Here is a 22959-nt window from a genome sequence, read left to right as displayed (position 1 = left end):
GAGAAGTGAGAAAGTAAAGGTTAAGACCACTCTGTTCCTCACTATGTAGGAGGAAAAAAAGACAGCTATGTAAATCAAGGAGTTGTATCTCCTCGTCAATTTCTTATCTGTTGTCAGTTTGAATGATTTCTAAATCAGAAGAGTGCTGAAGATCTGTTTTCCCTTCACTTTCAAGCCTAAGGAATTTGGAGCTGGAGTTCTGAGCCAGGAAACAGTCCTGTTTTGAATTCAGAGGCTCTACTGCTGAGCACAGATGCTAGGTCGGTGATAAATTCCAAAAGGTTCAGCTTGATATTTCAACTTCAGAGGTCAGAGAGGATTCCTCAGGGTGGGCTGATGAAGAATAGCAAGCATGGCTGGGGAGTCTTCAGTCGTAGCACCTTGACAGGCTTTGGGGAAGTGATCAGCTAGGAGAGACCCACCTCTATTAGCTAGGGTATCATAGTGGGCACTGCTGGCCTCAGGCTATAAGGTGTCTCTAAATTTCTATATATTTGAGATGATGTAGCTTCCATATCTACAAGGCTTTTTAAATTTTTCACTTTACAGTTGCTTCAGTTATATAGACCCAGCCTCCAAAGCTGATATTATATATTATGAAGAAATTCTTAGTTTGAGAGGTATTAATGGGACATGTTCTCCTAGATCTTTTTTTGAGCCCTTAAGAGTGACCATGTTAGCGTGGCAGCTTCGCATGTGGACCAACCAGATTCCAACCTCAGAGGCAGGCACCCACCCTTGCTTTTTTCCCTTCTCTCTTTCCCCAGATGTTTTTTTTTTAACATTGCAGATCTATTAAGATTTTTTAAATATAACAAGAGATGGAACTTTTTCTGAGTTCAAATCCCCACAGAGACTGTTTTTCCAGGAGATGGCTTGAAAGAGTCTTACAGAGCTGAGATGTCAGCAGTCATGAACTTCAAACGAAATTTGGCTAAATCACATTCATTTTGATGTATACTGATGACATTTGGAAATCTGAGAACATTGGGATTGATTTATTATTAATTTATGCTTCTAATACTTGACAGAACTTTTTATGACCAATCGAAATGACAAAAAGAAAAAAAGAGACACAAGGATTGAAACTGTCAGAGCACATTTTGATGAGGAATGAAACAAAAGTATTTCTTTTTTTCTAAATGACCATCATCCTCATGCTCCAAAGCCTTATAAAAACCAGAACTACATCCTGCACTGATGCTTTTCTTAAGTGATTAAGTTTCTTAAGTTATTGATCTGCCTCTTACCGTTGTTTACCTTGATGGAAACTGCAAGATACGTTGACCCAGTCTGAGTGCCAGGTAACCCCAGGAGGTGGATGGTCAGAGTAAACCTGGCTAATGATACAGTGCTTTCATCTTTGGAAGGAAGGGAAATAAAAGACTGCCCACTTTTGGTGCCAGTTTTCTCCACTAGTAGAGATCTGAATCGCCGGAAGCTGTTGTGTGAGAGCTCCATGTCCTGTTCCCATTGCTTCTCCCGAGCCCCACCCAGTGAGGCGCAGCGACTGCATGGTTTGGCAAAGGGCACTTGAGTTTTCTACCTAGGAATAATCTCAGGGAAACTCTTTGAGCATATTGATAAAGCAACCACAATAAAACTGAATGTCATACCATTGATAACATTAGCTGGTTTAGGTTTAATTAATACCCCTCCAGTCAACAATATACCTATTTACTATTTGATTTCAGTATCACAAGGACTTTGGAAGAAGAAATGAAATAAAGTATGTCAAAAGCTCCTTAGAAAAAACTGTCTTACAGGTCACAAGTGTTCACCTTCACCGTGAACCAGTGTTGCTGTGCAGCCGGAGATTATAAGACATCCCATGAAAGGGCAGGTGAGAGAGAAACAAAAGAAGGATTTCTGACACTGTTCGGCAATGTTCCTGATTCAGACTTTTCAAGTCCTTTCTCTGAGGCTCTGGTATTCCCACTGTACTTGACATTATTATTTTGACTTGAAAACACCCTTTGTTTGTCATGACAATTTTTTGGTTGGGTGGTGTTATTCAGAACTGGGGGATGAAACTCTACTTTGGAGACATAATGCACCTGCGTAGGTGAGAATGGAGACCCTTCAACTTGGCTTTCTGGTCTGAGGTCAACCTATAGAATCTTATGTCTCTCAACCTTTTGCATATTAATTGCATTAAGTCATCATTTATGTGAGTTCCAGGGGAGTTTTTCTAAATAAAAATGAAATAGGCATCTGGACGAAAAAAGAAAAATCAGATGTTCTGCCTCCTCGCTCCTCCCCAATGAAGGCACTGAGACCAGAAATCTAAGTGATTTCTCCATAGACGTTACTTTGAAAATATGACCATGACATTACAAAAATGACCCAGACAGTTTGCAAAGTATATTTTTACATTTTGGGCTGGAAAATATCATTTTAGGTATAGAAACATTTCTTTTTTTTAAAACTAGTTTTTCTAAGACTAGTATATAAGATCTTAAATTTATTCTTTTCTCATGTCATCAATCAGGACAGGTTTTCTGATGAAAAAGATTACTAACAGATTAGGGAATGTGCTTTTTAAAGATGTACTTCTCTATAAGAAAAGGCATGGGCAACTGAATCATCCAAATAAAGTGACATGGGCTATTAAATTATCCCTTCAACATTGGGAATTCAGGGTGACCTAAATTATGCAATTCTGAATGTGCATGTTATAGATCCAGCATTTAAGGAAAGCCATTTTGCTAGTAATCTGCTGTGAGGAAGCAGTGCAAATTAATTAATATTGAGGAAAGCCCATTCTGTGTCTATGTTCTTAAACGGATGGCCTGTTTGGACTGAAATGAATGATATTCAACTATAAATTCCAGTGAAGTTGTTGAACCAGTTAACTCAGTAAACAAGTAGGGCTAAATTAAAAAAAAGTGAATAGTACAAGTATGATGTAAATCAAGAGTGCTGTGAGGGAATATGGACATATACCCCAAGATAAGGAATTTCTTATTATGCTATTTGCAAAGAAGTGAAGAAAGAGATTGCTGACTTTTTTTTTTTTGGTTATTATTTGAGACGAATATGTGACTTTGGATATGTAAATAACTGGAGAAAAAGACAATGGAAAATCTGGAGGTTTGCCACAAAAATATTGTTTAGAAACCTGCATATGTTTTGAATATTAAAAGGCTTTTCTCTCTCTTATTTTGGTTATGCCTTCTTAAGTAGCTAATGTATTTATCAGCCTTCTTGACCTGAGGTAGGTGATTTGGCCCTGGGTGATTTTTCTAGCACTTCTGATGCCTATTTAAACTTGTTTTCTAGGAAGATAGTATGTATTTGCTTTTTGCAGAAATAGTTTTGACAATTTGTTTCTTTTTTTAATCCCTACCCAAGGATATGTTTATTGATTTTTGAAAAAGAAGAAGGGAGGGAAGAGGAAGAGGAAGAGAAAGAGAAAGAGAAAGAAAGAGATGTGAGAGAGAAACATCAAACCTGCAACCTAGGTACATAGCCTGACCAGGGACTGAACCTGAAATCTTTTGCTGCACAGATGACACTCCAACCAACTGAGCCACCCAGCCAGGACAATAATTTTCACCATTTCAATCAGCTTAACTTTAGTTTATTTTCAGTTTTCTTCTTGGATTTTCTTCCCTTTTGTCTTGTTTTCTCTTTTAAAGTTTCAAGTCAACTTTCCACAAATTTTTCCACATTTACTCCCTGGTCCCCTCCGTTCCCTTTGGGATTTTTTCTCTGCCCCATCATCAAATTTCCCTGTCGATATTCCTTACGTATCTGTGGACTGTCTTTTACTTTTATCTTTTATCTTTCCCTGTTCTCTTTGCTTTTATGGATATAATATGTTGTCTTCTTCTGGTAGAGATTTTCCAAGCTATTGGACAATTCAATATTTGTTAATGCACAATTAACTTTTCACAGTTTCATTGAATTTAGAATTGGCTTTAATCCCTAATTTCTTTTTCACAGTTGCTCTGTCTTACCCTCTCTTCCTAATGGGCAGAGACTGTGTCTTTTCATCCTCACTTGCCTGTCTGGTTGCTTTTGCCTGGTTGTCTGTGGTTACATCTAAGAAACTCTAGATTGAGAGTTCTGTCTTGACAACTTAAAAGGGGCAGTTTAGTACATTCTTCTCATTGGCTAAATAGACAGCACCTCCACACGCATCTCTTTTGGAGCAGGTGTGGCTGGTAGCAGGGGAGAACCTTAGATGGGAGGCACTGCGTGTGTGCTGAGTCAATGGGCAGATAGGGTTCTGACTGGGGCCTTCCACGTTACCCCCTTCTGTCACCCTGGATAAACTGATAAATTGTCTGCACTTCTCTGTATTAGTAGAGATAACACCCAACTCATAGGGTTTTTGTGTAAATTTTGTACTTGGAGCATTTCTAGTGTTAATTCCCTCTGTACTTACCTATGTAGAGAGACTCAGAAAAATTAGGCAGTTAGACACAACAGACACAGCAGATGTGGTGGAAGTGAGGGTGCTAAAAATAAAGCCATTAATATAGCACCTTTAGTGTTTTAAACCACACATATCATTCATTTCCTTTTCCTTTACAATCACCCTGAGGTTTGGTGATGACCTTAGGCCCTTCATTAGGGAACTGGAGCATCTCTTTGGGCCACTGCTGTCATGGGAGTCACTTGGGAGAAAGAAGTGCCCACTAAAAGCCACATGGATATTACAAAGGTGATGGCTAGGAAGAGATCACCCTGAGTGTGGAAAATCAGACCATTTGGCCTCATAGAAAAGAGTAGTTTCATGTTTCACTCTTAAGTCCAGAGAAAAGAAAACCTTTCCTTTTCTTTCCCCTTTGTTGTTGTTGGCAAGACTGTGAGACTGCAGCTCACATATAACACACACTGGAGCAAATTTTCAAAGAACCTCTATACTTTGCATGTGTTTGATTTTTCATGCAAAGCTGTAGCTGTGGAGAGTGGTAGGATATGTGGGGTTGTGGGGAGGGGCACAGATGGCACAGGGGCATCATTTTCACATTTGCCACCTCACTTTGAATGTGATAATGTACTAATTTTGTGAGGTTTGGTTTTCTTAAGAGTTCCTTAAGGAGGGTAATCTCTTGAGCAGTGCAGTCTTCAAGTGAACAGTTCTGAAAATGATGAGGAATCTGTGCCTCTTCACATGGATGTTGGGAAGAAGGTGATTTTTTTTGTTTAAAACAGAACTTAGAAGACAGCACCAAATGATTCCTGCAATTTGTGGGCTAGAGTGACTTTTGATTGCTTACAGGTCATAGCATAGCTTTTTCCTAGGTACTTTTTGTTTAGAATAGACCTCCACTAGGGAATGGTTAAATGTCTTAGAGTTAGTGATTAGATGAATAGAGAGGCTTGAGGTTTCAGTCTCTTCTCAGAAAGACCTAGGTTCCTTCTTTCTGTTATGACCACTAGTGACTTTAAACCTCTTGTTTGGGCTATTTGCCACCTATATCTGTTAGAATACAGAAGGTTATGCTGTGGTAGCAAATAACTATAAAAATCTCAGTGGCTTCAAACAATAAGAGTTTATTTCTTGATCCCACTATATGTCCACTGTGGGTCAGAAGGGGTATCTGTCGCTTGTAGACAGTTAGGGACTTAGGATGATGGAGCTTCCTCTCTACACCTGTTTCCACATTCACCACAGTCGGGGAAGGGAACATGGTGAAGCTTGCCCTGGCTCTTAAAGCTTCTGCCCAGAAGTGAAACATGCCACTTCTTGCATTTCATTGGTCAGAACAGTCACATGACTGTGCCTAACTTCACAGTTGTTGGGGATATTCAAACATATTGTGAGCTTAGAATGAGGAGAAGAGAAATATTTAATAAACTGCCTATGACTACCTCATTACTCATTAAACACAGCCACACAGGGAAGGGATTTCTCTATGTTTATGCTAATTTGTACCACTGGCAGCAGAATTTCTCTGCCCAGACATTTTGAGCATTGGTAAAATAGTGTTGCATATTTGCATGATAGTCCTCATGAAGTGACTGCTCTGCATCCTTGGAATCTCATGCTAGAGCAGCTTCAAGGACTACTGATACTCTGAAATACTTCCAGCGCCAATTATTTTGATGAAAATAATAACGAAGAATAGAAGCTCACCCACATAGAGAAGTACATCCCTTAAGCAGTTGCTTAAATTTCACTTTTCCCCTTTCTTTTGAAAGTGCCTTTCAAGTCTTAAAGAACAACATCTTTGGTGGATATCAACATTTGGTGGGTAAGGAAGTTAAGACTGAGAAAATAGGTAGCATAGACTTTGCAATCTCTAATATATAAGGTAAAGTGTTTAACTCATTTTTGAGGGCTTTGACTGTAATCACCAATGCCCCCCTCTCATGCCACCCCCAACATCACCATCACTAGTACTTCCAGTACTGCTGCCATCTATCATTATACACACATGTGTGACCCATGTAAGGTTTCTCTTCAGACCATCATGGGGACCAAAATTTAGGTAAGATTTTTAGCAATTATTTTTTTCTTCTACACATCACATAATCCAGGAACTAAAAAGGTCATGGAAGAAGAGTGGCAACTCAGAAGTGTCTTGGGGACTGGGTTTGCAGTAAGCCCATCTTCCTTCCCTTTCAATATGTCCTTTTTTTTTCATTTCAATTTTCTTCTTGTTGCACTTTCTCTCCTTTAAACTTGGAAGAAAACCAGAGCTAAAAAAAAAATGACACACTTCATGACCTTCAGGTCCCAGAAAGTGTCTGTGTGTTGTAGCAGCACGCCCTTCAACTCTTTTACCACATACCCAACCCAGGTGTACCACTTAGAAATGCTCGGGTGTGGCCAGGATTACCAAACTTAGGGTGATTTTTTTCTGTCAAACTCAGCTTAGGAACCATCAGGAGGAAGCCAGAAGGACCAGTCCAAAGTGAGGTGGTACAGTTACCCAGGGAACCAGAATAATTGGGCAGGATTTTTGTAATCTACAGGCCCCACTTAAGTCTCCTGTCTGCTCTGATGTGGGTACCATGCTCCAGGCCTCTGGGAGTAGTGTTTAGAGTGGGATTTCCCTGGAGGTGATTCTCACTGCTAACTGAGCTGTAGAGATGAAGGTTCTGTCATAACCTCTGGCTTATTGTGGCATCTTGGACCCCGCCCATGGGCTATGTGATTTTAACAATCCTTTGAAAAGCCTTCAGGCATTTGTGTCTTTTCTTTTTTAAATTTTTATTGTTATTCAATTACAGTTGTCTGCATTTTCTCCCCATCCCTCTATCCCACCCCATCTGAACCTACCTCCCTCCCCCGCCTCCACCCCCCACCCCCTCCCCCATCCTTGATTTTGTCCATGTGTCCTTTATAGTAGCTCCTGTAAGCCCCTCTCCCCACTGTCCCCTCCCTACTCCCCTCTGGCTATTGTTAGATTGTTCTTAACTTTAATGTCTTTGGTTATATTTTGTTTGCTTTTTTCTTTTGTTGATTATGTTCCAGTTAAAGGTGAGATGTGTCTTTAACCCCCTTTGCTGGCTGAGGTAACGGTGGAGAGTAGAGAGATGATTCTGTCCCAAAGCGGAAGGCCCTAGAGCTTTACCCCAACCCCATACCAATATTAACAAAACAAGGATATCATTAAATTACCCCTCCTGGCTCCAATTGAATATTTGCCAAGAACTCCCTGCTTCCCCCTCATATAATACATTTTATTTTTCTTTTGAGAATTTGTTTTCTGAATCAGTATACTTCTTTGTGGTCCCATAATCACCAAATGGAATTCTCTCCATATTTCATCCTTCATCATTAGAAGAAAAATACAGTATCATTTTCTGGCAAGAAATAAATATCTCAAAATGAAAGACAATATTTAGTGACCAAAAAAAACCCCACTCAAAAACAAGAGTACTACATTTCTGATGAATCAGAACTGGAAGCGATTAAGGGCTCATTGCATTAAAACAATGAACACTCACATCCATTCCTCTTTTTCATATGAAAATCAAACAATCTCTTTTAAGTAAGTTGGGGGCTGCTTTCACAATTCCTTTAAGAAAAAGTACTCTGGCATGGTTCAAGGAATCACATAGAGGAAATTAAAAATATTTATTTGGTTGACTTACTATTCCCTGCTTGAGATTATAGTTGCAAATAGAGCCCATGACACTAAGATAGACACAGTTCAACAATTTAGTTTCTATATATTTGGTTCCTAACTGTCAACTTGAACTTGAGAAGAAGTTTTAAATTGTAACTTACAAAATGTTTATAAGAATCTTCCTTCAATATAAAATGGGGTTGTTTCAGATTGTATTTTCAGGAAAAATATATTTAGTATGATTTTATTTGAATTGCTGGTATTTTTCATAGATTGAAAATGTGAAATTCCTGATAATATTTAGGTTTATTAACATTTTGGTATGTTGTAGAGAATTGTGGTTTAAAGATCATATATTTTTTATCATGCTAGTTTGGAAAGTTCCTTATGCCATTTTATAATGCATTTCATAAGACAACATTTTTAAAGGCAATATTTAGAAATCAGGGCTATTTTCATTTTACGCTGCTACTTCCTAGGTGTTTGAATCAAAGCACACTTTTTAAGCTTGGTTGTGGTCAGTTTAATCTTCTTTGTGGATGTACAACTGTAGGGCTTAATTTTTGTTTTAGGTTTATAAAAGAAGGGATATCTGGATTGCAGACACATTCCATTGAGATAGCCACATTTTTATTAGGAGGTAGATAGTAGCTACAATAGTTAAGTTTCAATGAGTAGTTACTATGTTCCAGGCAATGGGCTAAAGAATTTTCTGACATTATTTCCTGTGGAGAGAGTTACTGTTTTACATTTTACAGGTGAGGAAATTGACAACTCAGAAAGATGCCTAACTTTTCCATAAGTCCTTTGCTGGAGAGTGGGAAACTGGGGTGCTCCTGAGATGTCAGGTTGGTTCTCTCCACTGGATGTTGTGGGGTTTCTCTTACAACAGGCATAGGTGTGGGTATTTAAAGATGGTCATTGGCCCTGGCTGGGCAGCTCAGTTGGTTAGCATGTTGTCCCAAAACACCAAGGTGGCAGGCTTGATCTTGGTCTGGACACACAGAAGAATCAACCAATGAATGCATAAATAAGTGGAACAACAATTCTCTCTCTCTCTCTCAAATCAATTTAAAGAAAAAACAAACAAACAAACAAAAAAAGAAAAAACGTGGTCATCGAGCTCCTGGAACAAAGGTGATAAATGAATGTAGATTCGTATCCTTTTCCACATTATAGAAATTCTCCTGCAAAACATCCATGCGTTTTCAAGCAGGCTTTTTTCCATGGAAAAGCTAGCATGGGCACACAATTCAATTCCCAGTGTGATTTCTCACAGAGTTTCTTCCACAAAATTACAAAGACTGGGAACCTAGCCCATTATTAATATTTTAAAGTTTCTCTGGCTTCTTTCAGGGCCATATCAGTTTCAAAGATCGCTGTCAGGATGGGAGCAAGTGAAGTTAAATTGGCCTCAATGTTAAATAAATGTAGCCTTAGAGCGGAAACTGTTTCTCAGAGTTGAAGAGTCAGTGGAATATTCATAGAAATGTAATATGAGCACAGGATACTGAGTCAGTGTCAAAGCTTTGTTCCAAACCATATTTGCTATTTGTAAATCTGGCTGGCTCTTTGAGGATGTGCTGGTGATGAGGTAAGAGGGTGAAGTGAGATGGGTTACAGCATGCCTTGCTGCAGCCGGGGCTGCAGGTCTGGTCTTCTCTTCTGAAGGGAGAGAGGATCTATCTCTCCACAGGAATTAGAGCTGTGGGAGTGGGGAGAGTTAACTGGGTCTAGCCCTTCCCTCTCTAATAGGGCCATCTCTGCCTCAATATGGGAACCTTTCCTTCGTGTTGCCACCTAAGCTTTGTGCCTGATTTTGAAATAGAAACTATGGACGAATCAATATGAAAATCGTTGTGTCTTGCTTTGCAAGTGCAGGAGTGACACCATTTGCTTTTTCCTTGAAAGTCTCCTTCTTCTTCAGGATATTGCTAGAAAAATCATGGCAGTATAGACCTTGATGCATAGCATGTTCAGATGCCAAAATTATATATTAAAAGTAACCAAAGCAATCGCCAAGAGATGACCCAAATTTTCTTTGTTGAAGAATTAACAAATCGCATTCCCACCCTCCCCTGCCCCCAGGAACTCTGCTCATCTGTAGTTAATCTAAAAATTAACATTTAGCATATTATTGCTTCAGTTCCTTAAATGAGGTACGTGCCTGGTGGCTCAGTTGATTGGGACCCTGTGCTAATGAGGTCATGAGTTCAGTCCCCAAGAGGACTAGTTCACTTCACCATGGTCCCTCTCCAAACTCCAGCCAGCCCTCCAAGTGAGCACTAGTCACAAGTGGCCTTCTGGAGAAGAATCAACACAAATTCTTTATCATGTGGGGGGAAAACCCAACTCAAAGCAAATGCCTTGAGTTAACCTAGAATATGACAATATTGCTGTGGGATAACAACATGGTGCCCGGGAGGCTGACAGACTTCTTGCAGAGCACCACACTTCCTACTGGTGGCTTCAGTGCCAGGAAAACCAGCTTTGCTGTATGGAGGTTCGAATCCTGCAATTTAAGGTGAGTATCGTCCAGGAAGGGTAGCAGGCTGAATGCTTATTAAGGAGGCAGACTCAAAGGAATGCTTTTGGGGGATTTTGTTGAATTTTCACTAATCACTTATTTATAAGATTGGTTGTTTGGGGCCTTCCAGTTAATGTCTGTGGTCGTTCAACCCATCGGAAGAACCCATTTCTTCCCTGGGCAGGCCACTCCAGATGTTTGTTTTAAGTCAGTGGGGGACATAGTAGCTATGAACTTTTAAGAGCATGAGTGAATGTCATTCTGTGCATTCTCTTTACTGTCTACTCTCAGAAACCACTTTTTCAGATCCAGGTCCATTTCCCAGGCCAAATCTCACCCAAGAATGCGCAGGTGCATCAGTATCCTCTGAGGCCATTTGTTGGGTTCAGGGAAGTGTAGTGTCTAATGAGCTCCAGCTGTGGTGGTGGTCTTCACTGCTCAAACCAGCACCCTCACTGGCTTTCTCCCATTTACCAAAAATACCTTCTCCAGGGCAGAGGCCACCTCTTTGTTTTTAATTTTAAAAAAGTTCAATCACTGTATCCTTATCACTTAGCAGAATGCTTTGTATATAGTAGGAGTTCACTAAATATTTGTTGAAAGAATGAGTGAGTGGACGAAAGAATCAAGTGTAGAACTGTTTCCATTGAGACAAAGGCAGTTTTTAAAAATGTTATCATTGTTGTTTTTGTCTTCACAAAATTATACATGGTTTTTGCAAATAATTTAGAAATAAAATAAAACACCCATAATGCCATCATTTGGATATAATCTTTCTTGACATTTTGAGGTGTGTAATATTTATATCTAGATGCATATCTATTATATATAACTTAGACAATATATATTATTGTGTCATTGTTTTTATTTATATCAGAAAAATATGCATTATGTTATATATTCTTCCACATTATTATTTTTAATTTTGTTCAGAGCATTAAATTGCATGACTTCAACTTAATCAGTCACATATTAAAGTATCATTGTAGCTTAAACTTTCTACCTAGCTTTGCTTACCTCCTCGGATAAACTCCTGTAAGAAGAGCTGCATGCCTCCGTGGTTTTCTCACTCACTGTGTGTTGGGAAGCTATGTCTCAGAGAGGCACTCCCACTATGTGCTCCTGCCTGGAGTGATCTAGTGTGCTACCCCTCTCCTTGCTGACCAGCCAGCATCGTCATTCCTTTAAATTTTTCTTAATTCATAGGCAAAGACTATATTAATGCTCTTAGGCTTTGCATTTCTTTTATTAATAGTGAAACTGAGTGTTTTTTTTTCACGTGGCCACTTTAACATTTTCTTTGCAAATTGCCTGTTAATGAAGGCCTCTAGCGTTTGGGTTCCAATATACTTACGCTCTATTTATAGGGCTATTGTAAGAGTTAGTTGACATAATCTATTTGTATATGTTCAAAACCTACAAAGCAATACACAAATGTGTTGATGAAACTTATGACCTGGAAGGGTGATGGTAAGTAGGAATAGTCACTTGCAGACAAGCATGCTGAGTAAATGGGTAGGGGCCAAAGATTGGGTAAGCTTTGAGGAGGCAAGATGGGCAGAGGCACCTGTAGAGAAAGCGAAAGAGGCCTTGGGGTGGAGATTTGTTACTTTGAGAAGGTCACTGGAAACAGACAAGGTCAGAAATAATATAGGGGCCGTCTGCTGGAAATTTAAGCCAATGAGAAACAGAAGGAAGCAAGGGGGCCAGGGAGGGATTGGAAACCAGAACCCATCCCAGAGGTCGTCTGTGGTCTGGGAATGGGGGTGGAATGAGAGGGGGAAAGGCATCCTCTCAAATGTTCCCAAACCAGCGACTGAGAAAACATCAGCAGTGCCGCTTCTCTGAAGACTCACCTGAATTCCAGTGTGACCAAGGCAGGTATGTTTAAGAACAGAAAGGGAGCTGGTGCCACACACCTGTGCTCTCCAGTGTGTCCCTGGAGTAATCAGATCTGGGAAAGGCAAGCAAAACACATAGATGTGGTCATTAAATAAGATAAAAATATTGTCCTCAAATTCCCCAGCATGTATATTACTCTGGGCATGTAAAATTATACATAATATATTAATATATGATTATTTCTAAATATATTAAATACAAATATACATTATGTACCTTGTACATATATTACATTATATAATTATATAAGTAACATGAATATAGGCATGGTAATGAGGTGGGACAGGGAGAAAGAATTATCTTTGCTTTTGTTCACATTTTTAAGTGTTTCACTTGTTACAACTAGTATACATGACTTCTCCCATTCAAAAATGATCCAGTAAAGAAACCGATGTTAAGACTGAGAAGATGTCCATGTGGTGAGTGTGGCCGGCCTCTCCCCACTCTATAGCAAAGTCGTTTAGCAACAGGAGCCGAAGTTCCGGGCTGTCACTAGAGCCTGAGATTGCTCAGGCAGAGGAGCCCCAGGAGGCATGTGAGAGTCACAAGTGGGCCCCACAGTGAACTGAGCTTATCACCACCTCACACGTACATGACAGGAAGTCAAGCCTCCTTTGCAGGCAGGAAGACCCTGGCCAACAGGTAAGACATTCCCCAGGCAGGTTGTAAATGCGCAGGCCTTCCTTCGAGACCAGGTGTGCTTCATTTGCAGGGGAAAGAGTTTGAGCCTGGAGGGGGAGGGAAAATAAGAACTTTTCTCCTTCAGTTCAAGGGTTGCTAGTGCAGCTCATGCAGTAAAGGGTCTTATGTCATTTTATATCAGGTAGAGCTGTATTAAGGCAACACTGTTTCGCATGTCCTCCATGTGCCAGACACTATGCGGGGGCTTGGGCACAAAGTCAGGGGAACAAGATGATCTCTCACTTTCTGGAGGCTATAGTTGCATTGGGGAGATGAATGGCACTTGGGGGACCAAATAGAGGAAGTGTTACATGGTAATGATACCAAAAGAGGTGGGAAGATCAGGGCTGGGCTGTTTTGGATGAGGAGGCAATGGAAGGTGTCTCTGCGAGAGGACGTCTGAAGTCAATCAGGCAAGAAGAGCTGGGGCCACCAGGTGAATTTCCAGGCACAGAAGGGAGACCCAGGAGGCAGGACTCCAGCTCACTCTCTTCAAAGTGTGCCGAAAGAGTGGTGAGGGTGGGGAAGTTGGTCAGGATGAGGTCTGAGAGCCCAGCATGCATTAATTCATGCCTGGCCTCAGGCATGGTTCATGTTTAGGAGTTTGATTTTATTCTAAGTGCAAAGGCCAGATAAATTGTGCCTAGAAATCCAACATAATGCAGAGCCTAAGCCTCAACTCAACGTGTATAAAGATTTGTTGAGTGCAAAATATATAAAAAATTGATGTTCCATGCTCAGAAAATGTTTTATTTTTTTAAAATTTGATTTTGACTTCTATCACATGAAACATCACTCCCATGTAAATTAATTTTCTCCAAAAGACCAAGTCACTGTGATGAGAATATAGTAACAAGTCGAGAAATGTGCTGAGAAACGTGCCTAAAATTAAAGGAAAGGTTAATGAGACACGTTTCTTGTAGCATGGGTTGTCTGAAGCACTGATATAAATGGGGTTATGTCCCATCTTTAACATCACTGAGCATTCTAGGCTGAGCAGGTAGTACTTCTGCTGTTTCCATGCTGCAGCTGAGGAAACAGCCTTTGAGAAGTGGAAAAGGACTTGGTGTCCCTGTGAGCAGTTCCTGGAACAGAAGCTCTGTTCTAGTGAATTTACTGTGAGCCCAGGGCAAATGGTGGCTCCAGTGGTCACAGGGAGGTGCTTGGGCTCCTTCCAGTGTCCTCTGAGGCCCTTGCTGTAGGAGTCTGTGGGAATAGAAAGGAGCTCATGGGTGGTTGTGGCTGGTCCCCGTTACCACTGAGGGGCAGTTGGCGCCCCTGGCTGGTGTCTGCTTACTCTATGGCCACTGAATAGCCACGTTCTATACCTTATCAGGGCTCCCAAATCTCGATGGGCCCAAGAGGATTAGTGGAAGGTACAAAGTTCTCCTCCCTTTCCGACAATTAATAACATGGAGTTTGAAATTTTGCCATTTTAATTATGATGTGTCTTGCAGTGGGTCTCTTTGGGTTCCTCTTGATTGGGACTCTCTGTGTTTCCTGGATTTGGGTGACTTTTTCTCTCATCAGATTAGGGAAATTTTCCATCATTACTTGTTCAAACAGGTTTTCTATCCCTTGCCCTTCTTCTTCTCCTTCTGGTATTCCTATTATACGGATATTGTTATGTTTCATGTTGTCCTGCATTTCCCTTACCCCTCTTCATTCTTTCTGAGCCTCTTTTCCTTTTCTTGCTCTTTCTGGGTGTTTTTTTCTACTTTGCCCTCCAGCTCGCTGATCCGATCCTCTGCTTCATCAAGTCTGCTTTTCATTCCTTTTGCTGTGTTCTTCAGGTCAGAAATTGTATTCTTCATTTCCTCTTGCCCTTGTTGATAGTTTCTATTTCCTTTTTCATGTTAATATAGTTTGCAGTGAGTTCATTGTAGTTTCCCTGTAGTTTCTGGTAGTTCTCTGTGAGCTCAGTGAGCTTCCTGATAACCATTGCTTTGAACTCAGTATCTGATAGTTGACTTGCCTCTTTTTCAGTTAGCATTCTTTCTGAGGCTTCCTCCTTTCCTTTCATTTGGGGATTGTTTCTTTGTCTTCCCATTGTTTGTGAGACTCTTCTTGTTAGCCTCTGCTTCTTAAATTGCTCTATTCTGACTCCCTGGGTTTATGGTCTGAACTTCTATGGTAGAATGCCAATGGGATTCGGTGGTGCTGTCTCCTTAATCTCCTGTGCTCACTGGTCTTGAGCTGACGTTTATGGGTCTAACACGGTCTAACTCTGGTCTTTTCAGCACTCCAGGTTTTCTTGTCTCACCTGTGGAAAAAAGAGAAAGGGGGGAAAAAAAGGAGAAGGGAAGGAGGGAAAAAGGGAATAGAAAAGGAAAGGAAGGAAGGAAAAAGGAATAAAGAAAGATCGGAGGCAAGATAAGAAGGAATTTTAACAAAAATTAAAACAAAAGAATAAATAAAAGAAGGCAGGGAGAAGGCTAAAGAAAACAGCACTAAATTACAAAGAGAACCAACAGTATGGGAAAACATATTTGCCAATGATACCTCAGACAAGGGCCTGATCTCCAAAATATATAAAGAACTCACACGACTGCACTCCAGGAAGACAAACAACCCAATTAAAAAATGGGCAAAGGACTTGAACAGACACTTCTCCAAGGAAGACATACAGAGGGCCCAGAGACATATGAAAAGATGCTCAGCATCACTAGCCATCAGAGAGATGCAAAGTAAAACCACAATGAGGTACCATCTCACACCAGTCAGAGTGGCCAACATAAACAAATCCACAAACAAATGTTGGAGAGGATGCGGAGAAAAGGGAACCCTAGTGCACTGTTGGTGGGAATGCAGACTGGTGGGGCCACTGTGGAAAACAGTATGGAATTTCCTCAGAAAACTAAAAATAGAACTGCCCTTTGACCCAGCAATTCCACTGCTGGGATTATACCCTAAGAACCCTGAAACACCAATCCAAGAGAACCTGTGCACCCCAATGTCATAGCAGCACAATTGACAATAGCCAAGTAGTGGAAGCAACCTAAGTGCCCATCAGCAAACGAGTGGATCCAAAAACTATGGTATATTTCCACAATGGAATTCTACGCAGCAGAGAGAAAGAAGGAGCTTATACCCTTTGCCACAGCATGGATGGAACTGGAGAGCATTATGCTAAGTGAAATAAGCCAGGCGGTGAGGGACAAATACCATATGATCTCACCTTTAACTGGAACATAATAAATAGAAGAAAAAAGGAAACAAAATATAACCAGAGACATTGAAGTTAAGAACAATCTAGCAATGGTCAGTGGGGAGTGGGGAGTGGGGAGGGGACAGTGAAGAGGGGGGATTACAGGAACTACTATAAAGGACACATGGATAAAACCAAGGGGGAGGGTGCAGGTGGGGGAGGGAGGGGGGTTCAGCTGGGGTGGGGTGGTGGAATGGGGAGAAAAGGCACACAACTGTAATTGAATAACAATAAAAAATTAAAATTAGAAAAATAACATGGAGCTGTGGTTGTTTGGATGTCTGACCTCTCTATAGATTCGCATTTGGGTCCTTTGTCACCCTGGAGCCCTCGCGTATCTTCTTCCTCTTTCTTGAACTTGTGTCCAAGGGAGTCTACTATAATCATTAGAATCACCTTTGTTGTCTGAGGTTCAGAGAGATGTGCCAGCATTTTGAGACACATAAATGTGACATTCAGATTCGCTAGTGTAGATCTCCAGCTGCCTTAGATTCTACATTTTCTTGCAGAATCCCACTGGGAACTCTGAGCAAAATGATTCTTTTGCAAGTTAATCATCAGCATGTTGAACACAGTATTCCCTGTCTGAACCTAAACCGAAGGAACCCATAATCTTTGAGTTCTAGCTCTTCAGAAAAATGGTAGCTGCTTTCAGATGTGAACTTGACACTTGAAATTGGCAGATACCTGGGAGTTAGTGTGAGGTAGAGAAACAAACATGGGCTTTGAGATTGGGTAGATGTGGGTTCCAGATCAGCTCTGCACTTACTGTTGTGGGACTTAGGAATAGACAATTTGCTTGATCTCTGTGAGGCATTTCTCTGTCTTAAGAATGGGGGTCGTATAGTTTGTGTCGTGATACATTGGTGAGGATTAAAAGAGGAGAATTCAAATATCCAGCACACAAGGAGACACTCAAGAAACATTCGTTTCTGTTATCCTTTATACTCAATAATTTAATGAATCCTTGCAAAAATAGAATGTCCTTTAGAGTAGAATCCTACTCATTTTTTTGCTGATGAGACATACAAAAGGATGTTAGATTCCTTTGTTTGGTTTGTGGTAAATTGATTTTACACTTTAAAAGGAAAAGAAAAGAAACCTGTAGTACCTCAAACAACGAGCCCTTTTAAAGCCTGCATTGAACTCCAATTTCAAAGAATATTCTTATTAACACACTTTCTTATAAATGGAACACTACTCATCAAGTATTTATAAGTGGTAGCCCGAGAAGCCAGTGCAGTGCTTGGCAAGCCCAGGGATACTTCCCATGTGCGCGGTGTGATGGCTGTTGGACTGCGTAGGCAGGGGAGGTGGTTCATTTTGGGACATAGTTTGGGGGCTCCAGCATGAGCTAGTTTTGGCATGGTTTCCCGGCTCTGGGCCTGTTCTGCAGCCTTTCAGGACTCCCACACAGCCCATCCTTGCAGGTGATTCCCTTTGAAGTCCACAGGAGCTTTTTGAATGGAAAACACACCACGGGGTGTTGATTCAAATAAAAATGTGCCCGTGGTACGTGGGATAATAGTGGTGCTTCTCACCCCACATATTAGTTCTTCAGCCCAGAAACTATGGTTTATTATTAAATAGTCCCCCCCCCAAAAAACCCCACAATCTGCCACCAAAGCTCCACTGTCCATTTGCTCAGGAAATGATCAACCTGACAATTACCTGAAAGTTTAACTAAAGCAACAGATGTAGACAGTGCAGGGCTCTGTTTTTTTTCTTTAAACTTATCAATAAAATAAACATTCTAAATTCCAGGGCAACTTGCTAAATAAAAAAATAAACATGACTACCTTTTTGAAATATCACTCACCAAGTATGATAATTTTGAAAAATATCTCTATTAGATATTTTTGGTTAGAAATGCAATCACCAATGGAGCACAAAGCTGCAATTTGTTGACAGGTTAAGTAAATTAAATCACTCACTGTCTTCCCCCCACCCCCAGTGGCTTTAAAAGTTAAAGTAATTTGCAAAAAAAAAAAAAAGCTCAGCTTGAATTGGTTTGTAATATCTTTTAATGATCTTTAAAAAAAATCCACTTATTCACAATCCTGTCCCTGAGGGGATTTCAGTGTGCTATCAGAGTAATTTCTAAAGTCTGAAATGTCATTAGCTAGTGATTTCTTTGAGGTAAAAAGCCCTGAAAAATAAATTATATAAGGCATACAAGTGCGCAGGACAATCACTTTGATGAATAATCTCTATTTTTCGTACGTAAAAGTGCACCAATTGAAATCCAGGCTGCTAAATGACAGAGCTGTGTTTTGAATTACCTCAGTATAGGCATACCTGCTCTGTTTATTTTACACATATATTGAGACTGCACATATATTGATAGATTGTTGATGCAAAAACAGTAGTTTGAAGAACAATTTTGATGATATGCATTGTGTTTACCTTTGGAAACACAAGGCGCAGCCTAAATACAGGTCTACAGGCGTTATCATCCAGGATTAAAACAATAGCCTGTTTCATTGCAGCCTCCTGGATCCCAAAGCCAGGTGCCTAAATGGAGGTGCAAGTACTAGGAAGCCCCTCTCCTGCTTCAATATTAGATAACAGAGCTGTGAAATACTACACCAAAGGGAAAATTTTCTTCCTGACCCCAGCTGGCTATCAGTTTTTGCCTGGAAGCAGGGGAGTCTTTGTAATACAATATTAGTCGGTGTAACTGCAGAGGCTGGTTCGGCTGCTATAAATAGCTTTCTTTCCTTTTCTTTTTTTCCTTTCCTTTTTCTCCTTCCTTCCTTCCTTCCTTCCTTCCTTCCTTCCTTCCCTACTTCATTTTTTGAGGGAGGCTTTGTATTTTACTAAACCATTGTCTACAGATTAATTACATTTCATGAGACAGCATTTCCTTGTAGCCAGTCTAAATTTGTTACCTTTTAATCCCTCTTTATACAATATAACAAGGTTAGGTTCTTCATACATTGGGTCTCTAACTTTTTTTTTCTTCACACATTACTCAGCTCTTAGCTAAACTGCAAAAGGTCCAATTATATTCATTTTTACTCCAGGGGAGGGCATCTTCTTCTGAGTCCAGCTCACCTATTCCTGTGTGGTTCTTCTTTTCTGCTCTGTCAACTAACATCAGGGGAGCAAACTAAGCATAGGTAAAACAAACCACCAATTGACTTTAATAAAGATATTCCATATTTTCTGTGTGAGCCCCTCCATTTATTTCACCTAAGAAATGGAAATCAACATTTGAAACTTGTTTTAAAGCTTTATTGGGGTTCCACATATGGATGACTGCAAAGAGCAGAGCATGAGACATGAGGCCTTACTCTAAACCAGGGGTGTTAAATTCATTTTCACTAGGGACCACGTCAGCCTCACGGTTGCCTTCAATGGGCCGAATGTAATTTTAGGACCGTATAAATGTAAGTACTCCTTAACAGTTAAGTGAGAACTCGGCGCTGCCGCTGGGTAGAAACAAGGTGCTGGACTGGATGAAACAAGGTGGAGGGCTGGATTCGGCCTTCAGGCCTTGTGTTTGCCACCTGTGCCCTAGAATGAACACATCCTAGAACGACCCTCAGGACAAGAAAGAGAATGCAGCTAGTGTGTCCAGTGGCCCCTGTGATGGAACTCCCCCTTCCGAGATAACCACTATCCTGATTTTTGATACCACAGATTTGTGTTGTTTTTGAACTGTATATAAATGGAATCATAAGGTAGGTATTCTTTTGTTTGGTTTGAATCTGTCAACATTATGTTTGTGAGTTATACCTATGTCGTTGGATGTAATTAGAGTATATTTTTCTGTGTTTCCTTCCACTGTATCAATAATATACCACAGTTGATCTATTTTTACCCTTGAAGAACATTTGGGTTGTTTTCAGTTTTAGGCTATTTCAGAGAGTGCTCTTGTAAACTTTCCTGTGCACATACATCTGTGGTGGGTGGGTGCCTACATTTCTGTTGGGTATATGGATTACAGGGGAACTTGCTACATTGTACCACATCATCATGCTCAGCTTTAATAGTGTCAAAGAGTTTTTCGAAGAGGTTGTATCAGTTTCCACTCCCACCAGTAAGTAGCGGGTGAGAGTTATGCTGCTCTTGTAAACATTCGGTGTTTTCAGTCATTTTGATTTTGGTCATTCTGGTGGTATGTAGTTGAATCTCATTGTGGTTTTAATTTGACTTCCCAGATTATCAATAAATTGAGCATCTTTTCACATATATTGGCCATTTGGCTATTCTGTGAATGGGTTTTTCAAGTGTCTTGTTAATTTTTCTATTGTATTGTTTATCATATTGATTTGTAGGAGATATTTACATAACCTGGATATGATCCTTTTTTGGATATATTTATTGTAAATATCATGTACCACCCTGAGCCTGAATTTTTACTCTTTATGGTATCTTTGGATGAACAGAAGATTTTTAATTTTAATGTAGTCACACTTACCAATTTTCCTTTATATTTTGTGCTTTCTATGTCCTATTTAAGAGAACTTTGCTTACTTCAATGCCATGGAAATACCTTTTTATTTTCTGGAAACTTTGTTGTTTATTCTTTTTCATTTACATGTATAGATTACTGATAAATTACATTTTAGTTTTTTAAAGATTTTATTTATTTATTTTTAAAGATAGGGGAAGGGAGGGAAAGAGAGGGAGAGAGATATCAATGTGTGGCTGCCTCTCCACGCCCCCTACTGGGGACCTGGCCGTAACCCAGGCATGTTCCCTGACAGGGAATAGAACCAGCGATCCCTTTGTTTGCAGGCCAATGGTCAATCCACTGAGCCACACCAGCCAGGGCTAGATTAAATTTTATTTACTTATTGATTATATCTATAATCCAGTGTCATTGATTTTGTATATGATGTGAGGTGGGATCAAGTTTGTTTTTTCCTCCAAGATACCCACTTATACCACTAATGGAAAAGACTTCCTTTCCTCGGTGGTCTGAAGTGACACTTTTATCATAAATTAAGTACTCACTTATTTGTAGAATGATCATATGACTTTCTCCCTTTATTCCGTTAGTGTGGTGAATTATTCAATAGGTTTTTGAATGTTAAACTAGTCTTGCATTTCTGGACTAAACCCAACTTTGTTGTGATGTATTATTTACTCTATGTATTGCTGAACATTTTGATGATTTTTCAACAATGTGTATGAATGAAATTTACCTGTAATTTTCCTTTAATGTAATGTTCCTGTCAGGTTTGTTATGAAGGTTTGGTTGGCTCATAAAATGAGTTGAGAAGTGTCCTCTTTACATTCTTTAAGAAACAAAATCATAAATGAGTCCAATCTAAATATAGTAATTTAAAAAATATATATAGTGTGTCTTAGGTATATTAGTCAGGGTTCTCCAGAGAAACAAAACCAATAACATAAAGATATAGTATAAATATATGTAAGAGGATATTTATTCCAGGAATTGGTTAGCACAATTATGGAGGCAGAGAAATCCCGTGACCTGTGTGCAAGCTGGAGACCCAGGAAAGCTGGCGGTGTAACTGAGTTCAAGTCCGAAGGCCTGAGAATAGCTGGGCAGGGGGTGGAAGGGGGGCAGAGATAGTATAAATCCTTTTTGGATTCTGAGGGTCCAAGAGCCAGAAGATTTGATGTTCAAGGGCAGGAGAAGATGAATATCCAGCTTAAGCAAAGAGAGAAAATGTTCTCACTTTCTTAGCTTTTCTGTTCTATCCAGGCCTTCGGTGGATTGCGTAATGCCTGCCACACTGGGGACGGAAATCCTCTTTATTTAGTCTACTGATTCAAATGCCGATCTCCAGAAACACGCTCCTGGACACACACAGAAGTAACGTTTACCAGCTATCTGGGCATCAATGAGCCCAGTCAAGGTGCCACAGAAATTAACCATCACAGTAAGTATTCACCGCAATCTTCTTTCATCCCAGGCTTCTGTATATTTTAACTTAGACTTATGGCAGGAAACTGTTTTTGGGTGAATTTTGACTGGGAAAGTAAATACAAATTAGACTCTCTTCTAGTTTTCATATGGCATGCAGCAGTATGCTTGTGTGCCCAAAGCTGAAGTTTTTTACTGCATCTTGGTCCTGGAGCCCATGATCAAGGGCCCTCCTGGGTTTAAAGGAGAACATATAAGGAGGGAGACTTTTTGGATGTGTGACAAGCATTTGGTTAAAACACCTCCTCCCCACTGGGAATCTCCAAAGCCTATTTCATTTCCTACTTTTGACCCCTCAGTCAGTGTTCTACTGAGGTTTGAAAAAAATCTCCTTCAAAACTGTACTCTCAAGCCTCACCCCTTCTCTCCATTCCTACTTACATTTGTCCTAGTTCAAGGCCTTATCACCTCTTGCCTCGGCGGTGGCTTTTGTGGGACACCTAGTCTTCATTTCATCCTCTTCTCAATCATCCAAAGGCTCACAGTGGAAACTTGGCCCCGGTGGTCCCTTGTGGGAACCTGCCTGATGGTTCTCTATGTCTGTACAAGACAAAGTCAGGGGTCCTCGACATGGCTCATAAGCCCTCCGTGGTCTGACTCCTGCCCCATCCTCCCAGGGTCTGCTCCTTGCCCCTCTTTGACCTTGGGCACTACCATCCAGTGTCTCTCTCTGCTTGCAGTTCATGCATTCCCCTGGGATTCC

At 40.3% G+C, this 22959-nt stretch overlaps 1 long non-coding RNA gene across 1 annotated transcript in view; it reads left to right on the top strand.

Moving 5' to 3' along the window:
• Positions 1-22959, top strand: part of LOC123480878 (uncharacterized) — a 64060-nt gene that overhangs the window by 19594 nt on the left and 21507 nt on the right. Inside the window, exon 2 of the long non-coding RNA XR_006657012.2 lies at positions 22035-22212. This is a non-coding gene — a long non-coding RNA (uncharacterized lncRNA). The remainder of the gene's footprint in view (positions 1-22034; positions 22213-22959) is intronic.

The sequence above is a fragment of the Desmodus rotundus genome, chromosome 5, assembly GCF_022682495.2.
Source record: "Desmodus rotundus isolate HL8 chromosome 5, HLdesRot8A.1, whole genome shotgun sequence".
NCBI lineage: Eukaryota > Metazoa > Chordata > Mammalia > Chiroptera > Phyllostomidae > Desmodus > Desmodus rotundus.
The sequence above is the reverse complement of the archived record's forward strand: the minus strand, read 5'-3'. Positions and strand labels throughout refer to the sequence as shown.